Source organism: Dermochelys coriacea, chromosome 3 (genome assembly GCF_009764565.3).
Source record: "Dermochelys coriacea isolate rDerCor1 chromosome 3, rDerCor1.pri.v4, whole genome shotgun sequence".
Taxonomy (NCBI): Eukaryota; Metazoa; Chordata; order Testudines; family Dermochelyidae; genus Dermochelys; species Dermochelys coriacea.
Window position 1 is genome coordinate 63,334,952 of NC_050070.1, and position 15,789 is coordinate 63,350,740.

Here is a 15,789-nt window from a genome sequence, read left to right on the forward strand (position 1 = left end):
TTAGGGCTGAACTTTTAGATGCAGACTCTAAATTCATATGCATTATTTTCTGCATGCACAACCCCCTTCCCTTGTTAGGCATCTAACACCTTGTTAGGCACCCAATTTATACTTGTAAATGTTGTTTGTGCATATTTGCAGGTATTTGCACAAACTAATTTAGAGGTCTGCTGAGCACACTTTTAGAAATTTAGCCTTTAAACTTAGTATAGCCAGTAACTATTCAACTGTGTTGCAGTTTTGTGTTCAAAATGAATTCTGAACAAGACTAATGCTCTGACTCTATTCCACAGAAGATCAAACTTTTAGTCATCTATATAAAATCCATCTGATGTGGTTGCCACTTGAAGTTTAACGGATGGTGTATTTCAAATAAAGAATAGTACGAAACCAAAGTGGTTTTATTTGAACATGTGATGATTGGAACAAGTTTTTATTAGTTTGGTTCATGATTGTTTCCAAAGAGCTGTGCAAGGAGACCAGATGGTACCTTATGATAGTGCTGGAATTCCTGTAAGACAGATGCAGGACCAATTTTTCCAGTATCTATACAGTTTATGACATAGATTGAGAGAGAAAGGATGCTGATATTTGCTTATATCAATGCCAGTCCTTCTCTGTACTTGCATAGGCAAAATACCTAGAGACTTCAATGAGAGTTTTGCCTACAGGAGGTGTGAGGGTAGCAGGATTGGGCCCGGAGAAACCAAAACAAAGAAGCAATTTACAGGAGAATAAGAGATTAATTTTATGTCTTTTGTAAATTTACAGGTTAGTGGGCCATCACTTTTATAATCCTTAAAGAATAAAAATCAGAAGCTTGTGTATGGTTTGAGTACAACCTGTTTCATATTGTTTCCAATTCAAAATAACCTTCACTACATAACAATATTATAAAATTACCTTTATTGACAGTATCAAGATGGAATAAATTTGTGTCAAATGCTAATGACAATGGTTTAGTCTGTAGTGGCACAAACAGTTTCTATATGAAATTTTAAGTACCGAATACTGAGAAACAGACGTTTCAATTTCAGCATAGTCTGTATTATAAATAATAGATGAAAGCCTGCCTGATCTATGTGGTGCTAAACACCATCAACTCTTATTGACCTAGATGCACAATGGAAATTGAGGGCAATCAGCCCCTCAGAACATTGGGACATTTAGATCTTGTGATGAAATAAAAAAAAATGTTTTTTTGACAATCAGAAAACTAAAGAGCAGATCTTTAAATATAAACATTTCAGAATAGTAACAAGGATGTGTCTGAATGAAGCAATTTAGGTTGTTTATGTTTATCATAAGATTAAGGGAAAATAAGTTACCTCTATTTAAATATTTCTAGCAATAATTTAACTTTTAAAAATGTATACGGCAGAAAATGCATGTTGTCATGCAGGTTAATCATCACCATTAACATATTTTTCTACTTCCGTTACTTAGAACTAAAAGGTAATTAATTACTCCAAATTTTTTTAAAGTATAAACCAAGGTAGCAATTAGCAAATGTATCAGCCTTTCAAATAAGTAGTATTTTAAAGTGTTATTTACTGCAGCAGCACTACAATTGTGTTAATTGCTTCCACATGCTCAAGATTGTAATATCAGCTTTTTAATTTAACAGTCTCTTGGTGGTTGTATGACATGAGATTTAGTTTTTTTTTTTACTGTAGATTTTTTATCAGAAACCTCAAGTACAGCATAGAAATTCTGAAAATATGTTGATCTGAATAGATTAATTTCTTTTTTATTGAGCTGATCTGTTTATCATTTTCTGAAGGTTACTAAATATTTTTCTATAGCTTACGAGGAAAGTATTACTTTGCAGTTTACTGCAAAAATCAAAGTGTATGGGTAAAAATATTCCCTTTCTTTACTGATGGATCAGTACATTGCCATTTGAAACCCATGCTTTCAGGAGATGAAAAATTTATCAAAGGACTGGAAAAATGCAGTGAAAAACGTATTGAACATAAAATATCAAATCTGGTTTGTATAAATAAACATTTTGCTGCTAGAAGTCAGGATTTCCCTAAAAAATCTGCTACTGCATAGAAATGTTAGCATCAAGAACAGTATTGAATAATAAAACAGAAACGGAATATGTTTAATTTTTTGCCACTTAGTTCACATATTTTTAAGAGTAGAAAATATTTCAGGAAATTGTAAAATAAATAAAGTAGTATATAAATTAGAAGATATCCAGGAATAATCTCCCTCATGTAGTGCAGTCCATGATATTCCCAAACAGTTATACATAATTCATTTGCCTCAGGTGAAGATGAAATAGAAATCCAAACTACTCTATCTTGCATATAGTTTGTAAGATGATCCCTGTGTATAAAATCCTGGGGGTTATATAAATGTACCTGTAAATGAATTTTTCAACTTTCACTTTTTGTGATATAATCTTCTTGAATCCTAAAACCTCAGACTTGAGTTATCTGAACAGGGAATCAAAAATACCAGTATTGGTGAAATCCAAAAGGAATACAAAGAACAGCTTTTGGATGTAAAAGTCCAAGGATAACGTCAATGGTGTTGCTGGAAAAAAAAAAAGTGAAAGCTACATGCTTTTGTTGGAGAGCTGAAATAGATGAATCCTTAAGTATTTCATGATTGACTGCTGCTCAAAATGCAGCCAAACTTTTACTGTTCAGCATTGTCGCAGAAAAGAAGTTATCCGCAAGCCCAAGTTTCTGTAATTAAATCCTGGAAGGCCCCTTGGGTGGCTAGCACTGACTGGTGTATTATTATTCAACAGAAACAAGCATCACATTTCCTTTATGAAATATGCAAGCAAATGTATGGCATATCTGTCTCTTTACCCAATAAGTTTTTAAACAGTTGTTCTCTCTTAAAAATAAACTGTATTGAAAACGTACAAATTCTTGTGCTTGAATGCCACAGTATATTATGGCTAGATCGCATTGAAAGTGTCTGCAACCTTGCTACCCCAGAAACTCTGGGATCTGTAGCTAACATGCCGACTTATCCAGAAGAAAGGCTGGTTCCTCCCCTACAATCAGCAGACTCTCTGCCTTAAAATTTAAGCCTTGTGTTGGACTGGCCCTAGGTATAGTACCTAGGGGATAATTTATTCCTCTGCAGCCATTACCTCCAATAATAGCTGTATTCCATTTGAATAATGAAAGTGCAGTTGAGGGAGGTCTAGGAGATGGGAGACAGAACTTTCATGGGTACTCAACTTGCACTATAAATAAGAGTGACAAGAGCCATCACCACTTTCAGAATCAATAGAATATTAGGGTTGGAAGAGACCTCAGGAGGTCATCTAGTCCAATCCCCTGCTCAAAGCAGGATCAACACCAACTAAATCATCCCAGCCGGGGCTTTGTAAATCTGGGCCTTAAAAACCTCTAAGGATGGAGATTCCACCACCTCCCTAGGTAACCCATTCCAGTGCTTCATCATTCTCCTAGTGAAATAGCGTTTCCTAATCTCCAACTTAGACCTCCCCCCACTGCAACTTGAGACCATTGCTTATTGTTCTGTCATCTGCCACCACTGAGAACAGCCTGGCTCCATCCTCTTTGGACCCCCCCTTTGGGTAGTTGATGGCTGCTATCAAATGCCCCCTCACTCTTCTTTTCTGCAAACTAAATAACCCCAGTTTCCTCAGTTTCTCCTTGTAAGTCATGTGCCCCAGCCCCCTAATCATTTTTGTTGCCCTCCACTGGACTCTCTCCAATTTGTCCACATCCCTTCTGTAGTGGGGGAACCAAAACTGGACGCAATACTCCAGGTGTGGCCTCACCAGTGTCGAATGGAGGGGAATAATCACTTCCCTTGATCTGCTGGCAATGCTCCTACTAATACAGCCCAATATGCTGCTGGCCTTCTTGGCAATGAAGGCACACTGCTGACTCATATCCAGCTTCTCCTCCACTGTAATCCCCAGGTCCTTTTCTGCAGAGCTGCTGCTTAGCCAGTCAGTTCCCAGCCTGTAGTGGTACATGGGATTCTTCCGTCCTAAGTGCAGGACTCTGCACTTGTCCTTGTTGAACCTCATCAGATTTCTTTTGGCCCAATCCTCTAATTTGTCTAGGTCGCTCTGGACCCTATCCCTACCCTCCAGTGTATCTACCTCTTCCCCCAGCTTAGTGTCATCTGCGAACTTGCTGAGGGTGCAATTAATCCCATCATCCAGATCATTGATAAAGATGTTGAACAAAACCAGCCCCAGGACCGACCTCTGGGGCACTCTGCTTGATACCAGCTGCCAACTAGACATTGAGCTGTTGAAGAACTGACCTCATTTCTTCGATGTAGCTTTCCTCAATGCATTCTTCCGATACAACACACCCTTTCCTTAACACAAACATATATTCACAGAAACTCTAAAAGCCGTGTAAATGTAAAAGCCCACATAGGTGACAGGTGATTACTTGGAAAGAGCACAACTGCTGGCCAGGATGCTGTACCCTTTCCTTCCTCCTCTGCTGTTTCTCAGCCTCTTGAGCTAGGGTATTCTCTTCAAAACGGGCTGAGGCTTAATGTATGATGCGACTCCACTGCAGTCTATTGCCAGCCAGCTCTTCCCAGTTTGTAGGGTCAATGCCTCCCTTCTTACGATATACTTTCAGGATGTCCTTGTAGTATTTCCTCTGTCCCCCATGACTCTAACCATGACTAAGTTGAGAAGACTAGTATCAGCCACCTGCACACAATGACCAGCCAACCAAACTCGATGTTTCGTAATCTTCACCTCAACACTGGTGGTGATAGCTGCAGAAAGAATGCTGGCATTGGTGTGACGATCTTCCCATCTGATACAGAGAATCTTCCTAAGGTAGTGCTGTTGGTACCCCTCCAGATGATTAAGATGGCTTTGGTATGTCACCCATGTCTTGCGCCCATAAAGAAAAGTGGGGATGACTGCTGCATTGTAGAGCAGAATCTTAGTTTCTATCCACAGATCTCTGTCAATAAAGACCAACTTTCAAAGGATACGCTGGCACAATGGATCCTATGTTCAATCTCCACATCAGGATTGCCTGGGAGAGATGGCTACCAAGGTAAGGGAAATGCTCAACGTTTTCCAGGGAGTTACCATCTATGACAATTTGTGGGTGAATGGGGACAACTTTTGTTGGGGCATGTGGTGGAGCACCTTAGTCTTCCAAATGTGGAGGGAAAGTCCCAAGCTATGCTAGGCACCTGAGAAGAGATCTAGGGTTGATTGCAAGTCAGCCTCAGTGTGTGTGTGAGGATAGCACAGTCGTCCACATACTGAAGGACATTAGTAACAGTCCTGGTTACTTTAGTTTTAGAATGAAGACATCGCAGATTGAAGAGCTGACCATTCATGCAATACTCAATCCCAATTCCAGAAGAAAGGTAGTCCTGAATAAGAATCAAGATTATGGCAAGATAGATGGAAAAAAGGGTTCATTCCTCAGCATCCTTTATTAGATCCTCTTGCTCACCCCCCATCTTCTAAGGAGGTTTTGGCGAGGCATCACTCAGACTAGAAACAACAAGAATCCAGGCCCAGATGGCATCGCTGTGGAGGTCTTCAAAGCATGGGGAATAGCACTTATGCGAAAACTTCATCAACTTCTTGCATTAATGAAGAAATTCCACCTGACCTAAAGAATGCCAATATTGTGACCATTTTTAATAAAGGGGACAAGTCAATGTGTTGGAATTACAGATGTATTGCCCTCCTTTCCATTGCCGGGAAGATCTTTGCTCACATCCTTTTGAACCATCTCCTCCTTCTTGCTGAAGATGTCCTTCCAGAATCCCAATGTGGTTTCAGACTGTCTCGGGGCATCACCGACTTGATTGTTGTTGCATGACAGATCCAGGAGAAGTGTAGAGAACAACATCAGCCATTGTTTATGGCATTTATTGATCTAACAAAGGCCTTTGATTGCATCAATCGTGAAGCATTATGGAAAGTGCTGTCTAGGTTTGGTTGTCCATTGACACGAAGTTCGTTCGTGTTCTCAGGCTACTTCATAATGGGGGTGACTGCCATCATTCTCTGTAATGTGTTGGAGATGGACCCATTCACCATCCATACCAGTGTTAAACAGGGCTGTGTTATTGCCCCAAATAAACTATACCCTGGAAGGGGCACTGTTCAATATACATTAGTCTCACTGGACTTATTCCCCACGAGGGAAAATGCAGGGAGAGGCATAATTACAGTGCTGCACCAGGCCGCCAGGTTGTGTTCCAGGGGTTATCTCCTCCCCCTGCCCTCTTCCCCCCCCCCATATAATACTCAGTCCCAACTGGCAGAAGTGAAAAAAACAGATCAGCATACCTAAACCTGTGTCACACATAACAGCATATAATACTATATACATTGGGTCAGTAAGTCAGCCCCACATACTCAAAATATTTACAAGACCCTCATACAAACATGGGTCCAATAAATTAAAGAGAATAAACAACTCACTGTTATTTAAAACCTCAAGTACATCAGCAACACTGTAAACATATATGTAAAGGTACCATTTTAGCTGATGCTGTAGTCACTAGATTGTGCATTAAACAGTGTAAATGAAATTGAGACGCCTAATCCCCTTTAGGGCAAACTCGTCCAATCTTTATGTAAATAATCCTTATTTACTTCAAAGGGACTAATCATATAAGGATTTTTTATGTGAATAAGGGTTGGAGGATTGGGCTGAAGCTTCACTGCTATTGTTATTTGAGCTAGCTAGATCTAAGATAGCTCAAGTGTGTCTCCTTCAAAAGGAGGCTGGATAGCCATCTATCTTAGATGGTTTAGACACATCAAATCCTGCATCCTGGCAGGGTTTTAGACTAGATGACCCTTACAGTCCCTTCTAACCCTATGATTCTGTATGTGCTGTAAGCACACACCTGATTGCAGTGTAGACATATCCTAAGGGCTGGTTTACACTGGGAACTTACAGTGCATAGCTGTGTCTCTCGGGAATGTGAAAAATCCACAACCTAATGCCTGGTAGACTGTATTTGGTTGATAGAAGAATTTATCATTGAGCTAGCTACTGCATCTCTGGGAGGTGGATTACCTATGCCAACAAGAGAACCCTTCCTGTCGTCGTAGTAGTGTCTACACTAAATCACTACAGCGGTGCAGCTGCAGCTGTGCCACTGTAGGGTTTTAAATGTACGTACCCTTAAGTGTGCATGCAAGACATGGATGTTATAACCCTTTCAGAAATTAGAAAAAGTAGTGAGTATTTTTATATGGAAATGGTAGAACTCTGATTTAACTTAAACTAGTAAAGTTCTGCATATCTCAGATTTTCACTTGGGATTTTAGGCTACCAAGATGTTTAGAAGGAAACATCTGTTTCTATCCACTGGGTACAAAATCATCTGCTGTTCAGAAGCATAAAACATTCCGGAAGGTAGAATAGTCTATATATTATGATGATTATTGTTTCTTGTTTATTTGTATTTACATACTGTTGCGAATTATACCTGATAGGTAACGCGCAGTTCAAGTCTAGGCTGAGGCACACGAACAAAGTCCACAACTGCAGAGTTCCCAAAGATACTAAGTTTATTACGCTCGAGCGTGGTGCCCCCCTGCTAGTCAGAAGGGGACCCCAAATGCAGGTTATACAAAGATTATATATCTTTTAGCAAAGCATGTTGCCCTCATGCATCGGAAACCTTAGCCAATAGACAAACCCTTCCCTTATCTACCACCTATCCCTGCTAGGTACATTCCCCATGCTAAACTATTACTTCAACTACACAACATGGTCCTAAAGCAATGCATCAGTAACCATTCTTATCAGGATGGGAGGCCTACATCACAAGGCCAGGAGGCAGGGAGCTAGGAACAGACAAAGAACAGAAACCGGGAGTCGAGACAGGCTGGAAACAAGGGGGAGGGTTTTCACAGGAATGCAGTATCTAAGGAACACTCCTCCTGGTGCATGATGTGCTTGCTTTTAGACAATGGTGGGCCCCAAACCAAAATGGAAACACATATACTAACTTTTCCTTAACAGTCCCCCCTTTTCTTTTGTACGTCAGTAAGCTATATCGGGGCTGAGTAACCGCGATGCAGGGTTAGCAGTTGCCGACAGCACATACTACAACACTGTAGGCATACAAAAAATAACACAAAAGCAATAACAGCCAAAAGAATTAAATACAAAATACGCCGTCCCCAAACACTCACATCCGGTAGCCATGAGGTGAGCTAGTTCCAGACCTCCTTGAATCCAGCGCTGGTATTGTCGAGGCTGATGTGGTGGAATAGGGCTGCCTGCTGCATGAGGATGTGGATGTCAGTTTCCACCCTGTGGTGCTGATTTACAAACACACAACAGCTTGAGTTAACCAGAGCACAAACCCCGCCCTGGTTTGCAAGGAGATAGTTCAGTGCTAGGCGGTTTTGCAATGTAGTTTGGGATAGCTGAGTTACTTCAATTTGAAGGGCAGATAAGGCATCTGCAGTAGCATTTGCCATTAATTCCAAAGCAGCTGAAATGTTAACTATAGCTTTTTCTAGCTCGCTTACTCCTAACCATGGCAGAAACCAACGCACAAAGGAGTGAAAGCCTGTGGGCCGTTGAGAAAGAGGGTTTAAAGGAATACTTCATCGGTTTCTCCATACTAGATTGCGGATCTTTCCCTGGGTCAGGGTCTGGTGTACTGTGACAGTGGGTACTATAGCCCCTAAGGTACATGTACCACGCCATCCTGCCGGGAGAACCTTATAGGCTGTGTGATTGCATAACCAATGCCAGCCAGACTTCTCAGGGACTGGTCCTGGGGCCCCAGAGTAGGTGGAGGGGCCTGCTGCACCAGAGCTGATCTGGATGGTGTCCTTTCACCCCACAAAATTCCCCACAAAAACTGTATTTTCCATGCCCTTACATTGTGACACACACAAAGCATAATTACCTTGGGCCACCATATCAATAGACCATCTTTGGATTGTAACATTCCAGTTAAATGTAGTGTTTGCCTATAGCTTAGCTTGGAGTGTTCGATTAAGAGTGATAGGTACCCCTACCAATGGGACCCCCTGACCCAAATGTGTGGCGGTATGAATACAAATCCAACACTGCATTCAATTTACACCCTGTTTTATGGCACGGGTTAAATTCAAAAAGCTATTGCCCTCCCATCCTTGTACTGGACTTGGGAATAGGGAGAGGAACCCCCAGGCAAACCATACCAGTGTCGGCATCCTCGTCTATACCTTACAAAAAACGCCATCACCAATGTAAGTCCAATAAACAGGAACAGAAGAAGTCCTGGTGGGCTGTAAAGGTCCCAATAGCTGGAAAGCTCAGTCCAGGGGTTGGCAGTGGCGTTCATTAGTGAAGTGGCTTATCCGCTGGCTTGTCAGGGTCAGATGGAGGTCCCAGGGTCAACTTAATGTAGCTATGATGAATCCAGGAACCTTTACCTGCAATTTTTAAAGCAGAATAAGTACATAACAGAACCTGGTATGGCCCCTCCCACCGGGGTTCCAGGGGATCAGTGCGAGGGATCTTTTTTACCATTACCCAATCCCCTGTTTAAAAGAATGAACCTGTAACCCTAAAGGTGCGGTTTGAAACAATTGAGCTTCAGACTGGTTGTCAGTCAGCTCCTTTTGCAGTCTGGCAACATATCTGGCCAAAGTTTCATCTCCATCCAAGAGGCTAGCATGTGCAGGAACATAAGTTCCTGGGACTAAAGCTGGTGTCCCAAACAACACCTCAAACGGGGACAGGCCTAGGGGCATGCGTGGGGTTCGTTTTATGTGCCATAAGACTATAGGCAAGGTATCTGGCCACTTAAGTCTGGTCTCTTTACAGAACTTCGCTACCATTGTCTTTACTGTTTGGTTCATGCGTTCCACTTGACTTGCAGACTGGGGGTGGTACGGAGTATGTAACTGTCGGATAATCGCCAAGCACTGGTACAATTCCTCCAAAATCTTTGCAGTAAAGTGTGAGCCCCGATCTGAATCGATGACTTCAGGGACACCAAACCTGGGTACAATGTCTTTCATTAAAAACTTTACCACAGATCTTGCCTCTGCCTTTCTGGTTGGCATTGCTTCAGGGCATCCGGAAAGTTGATCCACTATGACAAGGAGGTGGTGAAACCCTGAGCTTTTAGGCATTTCTGCATAGTCCATCTGCAAGCGTTGAAACGGGAAGTTAGTCCAGGGTCTCCCCCCCTTCGAGTCGGCATCGAGCCGAGTCTTAGCAGAGAAGGCCAGGCAAGTAGGGCAGGAGCCGAGAGCCCACTTCACTGCTGGATAAACATGGGGCACCACCCAAGATTTTAGTACAGCAGCCGCCGTGCCCTGGATACCAGCGTGGAATGAAGGAATGAAAATAATAAGCAGCTGGGAGTAGATAACGGCGGGGGAGAATAGGTTTGTTCCTGATTCGCCAAACCTTATCAGGGCCCTCAATTCCCTCCCAGCGTTTCCAGTCTCCGAGGATACGTCAGCATACAACAGCATCCAGTCAGCAGGCAGGAAGGGCGTATCCAGGGGGAGGGAAGCCGAAACCAGGAGGGGCTGTAGAGCTGCAGCCTTTGCGGCTGAGTCAGCTAATGCATTGCCCTGGGATACAAAAGTGTTAAGCTACCTATGTACATAACAGTGAACCACTGCCACCTGGCGAGGGGCCTGAATGGCATCCAAAAGGGCAGAAATTAGAGGGCCATTAGCGATTTTTGTGCCTGAGGTTAAAAATCCTCCTTGTTTCCAGAGCTGGCCCGTAGCATGACAAACACCAAAAGCATACTTAGAGTCTGTGTAAATAGTAACAGTCCTTCCTGAAGACAACAAACAAGCCCTGGTAAGCGCGTATAACTCTGCACCCTGGGTGCTGAAGGAAGGTGGTAGGGGGGGCAGCCTCAATAACGTCTGCCTCAGAGGTAACCAAATAGCCCGAGACCCGGTGGCCATCTAAATAGTACGAGGCCCCGTCGGTGAAAAGGAGTAAATCGGGCTTTGTTAAAGGGGAGTCAGCTAAATCCAGGCAAGGCTTACCATCCTGCGCGATGACATCCAGACATACATGGTGAGGGGTACCGTCCTCCGGGAGGGTTAGCATCATGTCTGGATTGAGGACGTTGCAGCAGCTTAAAGTAACGTTGTCAGCAGCCAACAGGATTAGTTAATATTTATGAGCCTGCTGTGGAGACAATGCCTGTGTAGAATGTTGAGGGTTCCCCAAAACGATAGGTCGTGACCATTCAACCATGACAGCGGAATGGATCGCACACAGGAGACAGAGCCCCAAATGACGGTCCAGCTGCACTGAGTAATAGGCTATGGGGCGTGGGCGATCCCCCAAGTATTGCAAAAGGACGCTGCTAGCCACCCCCTGGTGTTCGTGAGTGAAAAGAGAAAATGGTTTACCATAATCCGGGAATCCCAAGGCGGGCCCAGAGATCAGAGCCTTCTTGGTGGATTCAAAAGCAGCTTCCATTTCCGGGGTCCAGGAGACAGCATCGGGGGTCGATTGTGGTAGTGGCCTGGACTAGGGGTTTAACCAGTTCCCCAAAGGCCACTATCCAGGGTCGACAGAACCCCACAGCCCCCAGGAAAGCCCGTAACTGCTTTTTTGTAACTGGGTGCGGGCAATCCTGGATTGCCTGCACCCTGTCAGGAGAGAGCAAATGCTCTCCGGTCCGAATCACAAAGCCTAAATAAATTACCTGATCTTTGCACAGCTGCAATTTGGATGGGGATGCACAATGACCCTTATTGGCTAGGGCAGTAAGCAAAACAACAGAGTCAATTAAACATGCATTATAATCAGAAGCAGCAATTAACAAATCATCCACATATTGAAGTAGGACAGTCGAACTAGGCAAGACAACATCTTTTAAATCTTCTGTGAGAATCTGGGAAAAAATAGTGGGGGATCCTGAAAACCCTTGGGGAAGACATGTCCAAGTTAGCTGCTGGCCCTTCCAAGTGAACGCGAACAAATATTGAGATTTGGGGTGCAAAGGTTTACTGCAAAATGCTGCACACAAATCTATGACAGTAAAACAAGTGGCCGACTGAGGAATCAGTGTTAGAATGGTGCTCAGATTAGGGACAACCGGATGGGGGGCTATAACATAATCATTTATAGCCCGTAGATCCTGAACAAACCGATAGACTGGATGCCCGTCCGGTCCCGGTTTAGGCTTCCTTACAGGAAGAATGGGAGTATTACAGGGTGAACTGCAGGGGACTAGAATCCCCTGAGTCAAATAGCTGTCAATAAGAAGTGAAATGCCCTCTTCCGCCTCCCTCGGCAAGGGGTATTGTTTTACGGAGGTAGGCGGTCCGTCCCTTGTTTCCAGACTAACTGGAACAGCTGATTTAAGAAGGCCTACATCGGTAGAAGTCGTGCTCCACAAACTGTGTGGAACACTGGACAATTCAGAGGGGACATCAGGAACAGGGTAACTGATGCCATAAGAGAAGCAACAGCCAAGTCCGGGATGACATGCGGAGCCCCTTGGGGGCGCAATATATGTGGGCCCCCAGTTTGCTCAGCAAATTCCACCCGAGAAGGTTCGCAGGGCCCTCTGGCATTACAACAAATCTATGTGGCAACTTTAAAAAACCAAGCTCAACAGGGACAGGGTAGGATAGGGGAGCCGGGCACAGATTGTCCTCTATACCCTGCACTCTGATATTGGAAAGAGAGCCCGGAACAAAAGTTAAAGTGGAGAGGGTGGCACCGGTATCTACTAAAAAAGGCACAAGCTGTTCCCCAGCTTTTAGATAAATTTGCGACTGTAACCCCAAATCCCATTCCAACTCTCCCAAGGTTCCCAAAATCTCTGCCTCTAGTCACTTGGGGGGTCAACAAGGTCCCAGGAAGCATTAGGGGGAAACTACTGAGGAGCAGCAGGGGAAAGGGAAGAGCCAGCCTCAAGCTGACTTTTCCCAGGGTGCCCTCTGGGAAGTAAGGGACATTCCCTTTTCCAGTGCCCTGGTTGCTTACAATAATTACAGTTCCCTTTTTGTGGTCCCCAGCCTCTGCCCCGTCCCGTTCCCCGCCCTCGCCCTCTGTCTCTCGTATTACCACGTCCCTGCCAATGCTGGTTTCCCAGAGGGACCTGCAATGCAGCCGCCAGCATACTTACCTCTTTCTTTTGTTTACGTTTCTCTTTAGCTTTCTCCTCATCCCTTCCATTAAACACAAAAGTGGCCAGGCGCACTACTTCGTGCAAGAGCTTTCATGGCCAATCGGGAACATGCTTTGAAAAGTATTTTTTTATATCTGACATTGCCTGATCAACATAGAAGGAGACCATCATAGGATGGTTTTCCTCCGCTTCAGGGTTTATACCGCCCCCGTACACGCGAACCTGTTTAGACAACTGAGCCAAAAAGGTGGAGGGGTGCTCATTAAGCTCCTGCTGGCATTCGCGAATTTTAGATCAATTAGCGATTTTACTTCCAGCTTTGCGTATAGCCTCCAAAAAGCCGTTTCTACCAGCCTTTAAAAGGCCCCTTTGGTCGGTCCTATTGGGATTCCAATCGGGATCAGTCAGGAGCCAAGGAGTCCGGGTATTATCCTCCCCTGCCCAGCGCCGATTGGCATCCAGAATGGAATATTTCTCGTCGGGGCTGAAAGGTGTGTCCAGGATTACCTGAACATCTCCCCATGTAGGATTGAACGCAGTAAATACAGACCGAATGGTTTGCAGAGCCTTCTCTGGATCGTCATGCAGGCGGGGCATCTGCTGTTGCCATATTACTAAATTGCCTGGGCCGAAGGGGCAGTAAACATGGGGGAAAACTATCTGTTCACCGTCCTCCGTACCATGGCTAACAAGGGGTTGTTGAATATGGGGAGCTTGCAGAGCAACCGGCGGGTCAATAGTGGGCCTGTACGGGTTGGGGAGTGGCAAGCAAGGAGGTGATGGGCATAAGTCAGAAAGCCGAGGGTAGCTGGGGGAGGGGCAGAAGCAGGCATAGCACAGAGCGGGGCTGGAGACCCGTGAGATAAATAAGAAAAGGAGGAGGAAAGAGGACGTCCTTTCGCATGTTCATAAGCCCAATTGTCCCATACATACCAATAATCCATCTGGGCTGGAGCTTTGTCCTCCAGCCTTTTCCTAAGCGCTGTTAATTTTTCTCCAGGAAGGGACCCATCCGGTGGCCATTTGAAAGGTGTTTGAGTTGTTAGTGCTGGCCACTCAACCTTGCACAAGATTACAGCTTTCTTTTTACCTAACCCATGGGTACCAGAAATATTCCCCCAATTCTCGAGAATTTCAGCCAAAGGGGTCCCCTTATTTACACTCTGCCCAGAACCCATAATGGGCTACCAAAAAGGACACCAAATGTGCCACCTTATCGCCTAAGCAACGGCTCACACTCCCGCTCCTCAGAGTTCTCAAAGGTGAACTCACCCTGTGCTGGCTGGAGCTGTCCGAGAGGAGGAGTGCAGTCTCGCTCATTGGGGCGAGCCTAGAGTCCCATCTGGGTCGCCAAGAACTGTTGCAAATTATACCTGATAGGTCATGCGCAGTTCGAGTCTAGGCTGAGGCACACGAACAAAGTCCACAACTGCAGAGTTCCCAAAGATATTAAGTTTATTACGCTCGAGCGTTGTATCCCCTTGCTAGTCAGAAGGGGACGCCGAATGCAGGTTATACAAAGATTATATACCTTTTAGCAAAGCATGTTGCCCTCATGCATCAGAAACCTTAGCCAATAGACAAACCCTTCCCTTATCTACCACCTATCCCTGCTAGGTACATTCCCCATGCTAAACTATTACTTCAACTACACAACATGGTCCTAAAGCAATGCATCAGTAACCGTTCTTATCAGGAAAAAGAAAAGGAGTACTTGTGGCACCTTAGAGACTAACAAATTTATTAGAGCATAAGCTTTCGTGAGCTACAGCTCACTTCATCGGATGCATTTGGTGGAAAAAACAGAGGAGAGATTTATATACACACACACAGAGAACATGAAACAATGGGTTTATCATACACACTGTAAGGAGAGTGATCACTTAAGATAAGCCATCACCAGCAGCAGGGGGGGGAAGGAGGACAACCTTTCATGGTGACAAGCAAGGTAGGCTAATTCCAGCAGTTAACGAGAATATCAGAGGAACAGTGGGGGGGGTGGGGGGGAGGGAGAAATACCATGGGGAAGTAGTTTTACTTTGTGTAATGACTCATCCATTCCCAGTCTCTATTCAAGCCTAAGTTAATTGTATCCAGTTTGCAAATTAATTCCAATTCAGCAGTCTCTCGTTGGAGTCTGTTTTTGAAGCTTTTTTGTTGAAGTATAGCCACTCTTAGGTCTGTGATCGAGTGACCAGAGAGATTGAAGTGTTCTCCAACTGGTTTTTGAATGTTATAATTCTTGACGTCTGATTTGTGTCCATTCATTCTTTTACGTAGAGACTGTCCAGTTTGGCCAATGTACATGGCAGAGGGGCATTGCTGGCACATGATGGCATATATCACATTGGTAGATGCGCAGGTGAACGAGCCTCTGATAGTGTGGCTGATGTGATTAGGCCCTATGATGGTATCCCCTGAATAGATATGTGGACAGAGTTGGCAACGGGCTTTGTTGCAAGGATAGGTTCCTGGGTTAGTGGTTCTGTTGTGTGGTGTGTGGTTGCTGGTGAGTATTTGCTTCAGATTGGGGGGCTGTCTGTAAGGAAGGACTGGTCTGTCTCCCAAGATCTGTGAGAGTGATGGGTCGTCCTTCAGGATAGGTTGTAGATCCTTGATGATGCGTTGGAGAGGTTTTAGTTGGGGGCTGAAGGTGATGGCTAGTGGCGTTCTGTTGTTTTCTTTGTTGGG

General features: G+C 44.4%; 1 protein-coding gene and 1 long non-coding RNA gene across 2 annotated transcripts in view; one reads left to right on the plus strand and one right to left on the minus strand.

The window, feature by feature from the left end:
* The window catches only part of BCKDHB (branched chain keto acid dehydrogenase E1 subunit beta), a 321,362-nt gene that overhangs the window by 269,814 nt on the left and 35,759 nt on the right, over positions 1 to 15,789 (plus strand). The window lies entirely within an intron of this gene.
* Positions 1,903 to 14,724, minus strand: LOC122459278. The gene is made up of 3 exons (XR_006279845.1): positions 14,371 to 14,724; positions 4,241 to 4,243; positions 1,903 to 1,914 (listed from the first exon to the last, which is right to left on the minus strand). It is a non-coding gene; the product is annotated as an uncharacterized LOC122459278 (long non-coding RNA).